This window comes from Dipodomys merriami, unplaced genomic scaffold (genome assembly GCF_024711535.1).
Source record: "Dipodomys merriami isolate MVZ:Mamm:240054 unplaced genomic scaffold, mDipMer1.0.p SCAF_9, whole genome shotgun sequence".
Taxonomy (NCBI): domain Eukaryota; kingdom Metazoa; phylum Chordata; class Mammalia; order Rodentia; family Heteromyidae; genus Dipodomys; species Dipodomys merriami.
Genome location: NW_027206512.1, coordinates 5,076,479 through 5,081,423, shown reverse-complemented (window position 1 = coordinate 5,081,423; position 4,945 = coordinate 5,076,479). Strand labels below are relative to the sequence as shown.

At 37.6% G+C, this 4,945-nt stretch overlaps 1 pseudogene; it reads left to right on the top strand.

The window, feature by feature from the left end:
• The first annotated feature begins 570 nt into the window (after positions 1 to 570).
• LOC138820987 (large ribosomal subunit protein uL23 pseudogene) lies at positions 571 to 1,095 on the top strand (annotated as a pseudogene).
• The last annotated feature ends 3,850 nt before the right edge of the window (positions 1,096 to 4,945 follow it).

Genomic DNA, 4,945 nt, shown 5'->3' with positions numbered 1-4,945 from the left:
TTAGAAAAAACACCCTATTAACAAGTAGGCTAAAGACTTAAAGAGAGGCTTTTCTGAAGAGGAAATAAAAATAGCCAATAAATACATGAAGAAATGCTCAGCATCTCTGGCCATAAAAGAAATGCAAATAACAAAGGAGGAGGCAATAATGCTCAATAGGAAATGTACTCATTACCTTGCTCATGTAACTATAACCCCTCTGTACAGCATTTTTACAATAAAAACGTATGATAAATAAATAAAACTTCTGAAACAAACAAAAAACATGGAGATTCCACCTTACACCAGTTAGAATGTCCATTACCAAGAAATCTAATAATAACAGATGCTGATGGCCAAAGGGGAATGCTACTACACTGTTGGTGGAAGTATAAACTTGTGCAGCCACTCTGTAAAGCAGCATGGCTGTTCCTCAAAAGACTAATTATAGAGCTTCCCTATAACCCAGAAATCCCACTCTGGGATTTACCCAAAGGACAGCAAACAAGTTCCTACTAAAGCCACCAACACAGCCATGTTCATTGCAGTATTATTTAATATAGATAAGATATGGAACCACTTTTCACCAAGATGGTGCCGAAAGCGAAGAAGGGAGCTCCTGCCCCTCCTAAAGCTGAAGCCAAGGAAAAGGCTTTGAAGGCCAAGAAGGCAGTGCTGAAAGGTGTCCACAGCCACAAAAAGAAGAAGATCCTCACTTCACCCACCTTCCGGTGGCCCAAGACGCTACGGCTCCGAAGACAGCCCAAATACCCTCGGAAGAGTGCTCCGAGGAGAAACAAGCTTGACCACTATGCTATCATCAAGTTCCCCCTGACCACTGAGTCAGCCATGAAGAAAATAGAAGACAACAACACACTTGTGTTCATTGTGGATGTTAAGGCCAACAAGCATCAGATCAAACAGGCTGTGAAGAAGCTCTATGACATTGATGTGGCTAAGGTCAATACGATCAGACCTGATGGAGAGAAGAAGGCATATGTTCGACTGGCTCCTGATTACGATGCTTTAGATGTTGCCAACAAAATTGGAATCATCTAAACTGAATCAAGCTGGCAAATTATAAATATACATTTTTTCCCACCAAAAAAAAAAAAAGATATGGAACCAACCAAGATGCCCCTCAGTAGACGAATGGATCAAAGAAGATGGTGCATATATACACAATGGGATTCTGTGCAACCATCAGAAAGAATGACATTGTTCCATTTGTAAGGAGATGGAAAGACCTAAAATATTATATTTAGTAAAGTAAGCCAGACCCAGAGAAAAGTAGGCTGCATGGTTTTCCTCATTTGTAATAACTAGAATATGTCTATGGTATTCTTAACAGGGGATTACAATGGCCCAATTGCTAAGTGCATGGGACTATATATAATGAAGCATATTATAATGAACTCCAAGAACTGAAAATAAGAAGTTCTAATTATGTCCTATATGCAGTTATTTCTATTTTTGTTTTAGTTTTCTTTTTTATGTTTTTTATTGTAAAAATACTGTACAGAGGAGTCACAGTTACATGAGCAAGGTAATGAGTACATCTCCTATCAAGCATTTCCTCCTCCTTTGTTTTTCCCCTACCATCCCTTCCCTCCAACATCTACAACTACACTTCCTCTCCCTCTGCCTAAATTGTAAGGTTCATATTTCAACATAGTGTCTTGTGAGCCATTGTTACAATGGGTCAAACTCTATCCCTATTTAAGCATTTTGTATATACAAGATGTAGGGCACTGACATCAAATACAGTGAAAACGGGGGTTATACCATGGGGGAAGAACATAGAAAGAAACAAAAAAAATCACACGGTACATTATTAATATGTCAGAAACAATAGCAAGAAAGAAAAAAAAAACACTTGTGCCCTTATTTTGGGGTTCATTTTGCTTAACATCATCTTATCTGGTTATATGTACATAGCTTTTGACTCTTTCTGCTTGTCCCAGGCATAAACTAGTTATTGCAAACAAGGGAAACTATGGGACCTATGTTTCTTTGGGCCTGGCTTACTTCACTTAATATAATTTTTTCCAAGTCTTTCCATTTCCTAACAAATGGGGCGATGTCATTCTTTCTGATGGAGGCATAGAATTCCATTGTATATATACACCATATTTTCTTGACCCATTCATCTACTGAAGGGCATTTGGGTTCATTCCATATCTTACCTATGGTAAATAATGCTGAAATAAATAAATAGTTGTGCTGGTAGTTTTAGTATGACCTTGTTTGTGATCATTTGGGTAAATACCCAAAAGTGGGATTGCTAGGTCATAGGGGACCTCTATGTGGAGTCTTTTGAGGAACATCCATACTGCTCTCTCTCCCTCTCTCTCTCTCTCTTTCTCTTTCTCTGGGTCTTTTCCAAATTAGTTTTCTTATCCTCCTTTTTGTTTATACTTAACAATGTTTCCAATGATTCCATTTTTAGTTTTCTTATCTTCATAGTGGGAGTTTTTAATTTCTTATACTGAAACGAATTAAAAAGTAGTCATCATACTCTTAACTTGGTCAGCATTTCTTAATGTCTCAAATCAGCTCTGGTCTGTCATTTGCTATTTTACCTCAAAGTATCACCACCTATGCTCCTTCCATGTCCGAACCAAAAACATGGGCAACAGTTTCAGTCTTTCTCTGTTACAACTCTGTGTTCTTTGTCTTGGCCTACTAAAGTTGCCACATGAAGTTCACCCACATCTCCATTCCCATACTACTTATGCTTATGAACCAGTGGGCCTTCTCTTAACTTTCCAGCCACATCAAATCTACTGATAAATGCAACTAAAAAGGACTTGAGTCTAAATCCTTCACAATTTGCTCATAGTTTTCTCTCATAGCTATAGTAGTTTTTTAGTTTCTGTTTCATTATTCCCCTCTGATCTTTGTTCTATTAATTTAGGATTTGGTTTGCTCTTGTCCTAGTTATTTTGACTTGTGCTAACTGACTCTATAGATTTTTTTTAACATAACAGACCTCCCCTACCACATCAAATCACTGTGCTTTCCTCATAGTTGGAATGACAGACATATACCACCACACCCAGTCATTAGGTGAGAATGGAGTCTTGAGAACTTTTTGCCTTAAATCATGATCCCTTGATCTCCACCTCCCTTATGGCTAAGAATACAGGCTTGTGACATTTGGTTAGCCTCAGATATCTTTCTAAAAAATTACTTTGGTGATACTGGGGTTTGAAATCAGGTCCTTGAGCTTCCTAAGTGAATGCTTTTACACTGAGTCACACCTTCAGCCTTGCTTTTTGCTGGTTATTTTTCTTTTTTCTTTTCTTTTTTTTTGGGGGGGATCCGGTCATGGGGCTTGAACTCTGGGCCTCGGTGCTGTCCCTCAGCTCTTCAGCTCAAGGCTAGCACTCTAGCCACAGTGCCACTTCCGGCTTTTTTTTTCTTTCTGCTTATGTGGTGCTGAGTCATAGAACCCAGGGCCTCAGGCTTGCAAGGCAAGCGCTCTACCACTGAGCCACCTTCCCGCCCCTTGCTGGTTATTTTTCAAATAGTCTTGCTTCTTGGCTGGCTGAAAGCCTGGGCATGATTCCACTTAAGTTGTACTGTAGCTAAATAGCAGGTACACACCACCACATTCAGATTTTCATGGTGAACGGGTCATGCAGACGTTTTTCTGCCTACACTAGCTTGAACCATGATCCCAACAATCCCTCTTAGGTAGCTAGGATTACAAGCATGAATCACCAGCAACCACTCACTGGTTATCTTTAAGACAGACTCTCTTCCCATTAAGGCATATTCTGGACAGTGATCTACGTACCTTATTTTATCTATTTGTATCCAGTGTCTCTCTATAGAAAGGGCAATGTGAAGATTTATTAGTGTTGGGATCAGTGTGATATTGGAACAGTTTGAATGTGGATTTTGAAGCAAGTGCTCAGCAGACAGGAAATAGAAATTCTGGCTAGCTGGCTTGGGAAAAAGGGTTAACTTCCCTGCTGTAGCTCCAGTCATGTAATTGATTGAACAATTGGTTGAAAATAGGTCTTGTCATGAGATAAAAGTTGTAATATATTAGAGATGAGTACATTTTAAAATTTCCATTGGAAAGGGTTTCTTACAACACCTGCGAATAACAATGAAGTATTATAATTAGCTTGCAATTGATATGATTTAAGTCATAGATCAACATCAAGAACTTGCTGTTGTAGCTCAATTGACTGCTTCTTTGTATTTAAGTTTGTCATCTAGGTATAATGCTACTCATCTTTGAGTCTGGAGGTTTTCAGGTCTCAATGAACAACTGATCTGATTCAGAATTGCCTGAAGCAAAATGTAATCATTTTATATTTTCTTTCCTACCAAAATTCTCATTAGGCAATAATACCTTTTATGTTTACATGAGAATAATTAACACTTATAGAGTTACAAGTGAACTGGATCGTTGCACAGAATTCCTTACACATGCATTCATTGAAATAGAATAATACTCATTGAAAATAATGTATATATAAAAAACCATGCTAACTATACCTAACTGTGAACCTCCAATATTTCTATGGTCTGGTAATAATCATCTACTGAATATGAAGCTCTAATTTTACAATTTGGTTTTCATGATATTTGGTGTTTATAAATAACCACAGAATTGGAATACAGTGTTCTATGTTCTTATTGCCTAGTCTTTCTTGAATTGTTTTCCTTGTACATTTAGAATCTGATAGGTATAAAAATTAGGGAAACAATCCCTTATTTGCAATATCTAGTATATGTATGAGTCAAGCAGAAAAGGTTAACTAATGTGATGTTAGGAAAATGAACCCTTAGATATGTATTTAAATGTTTTTTTTTCTTTCATGCATTTGTTTCTAACGCATTTATAAGATTATTTCTTTGTTGCTTTGTATGTCCCTCGTCCACAGTATAACCCCTGCTTTCACTATATTTGATGTCAGTATAATTTGTGGAGGAGATGGGGAAAAAC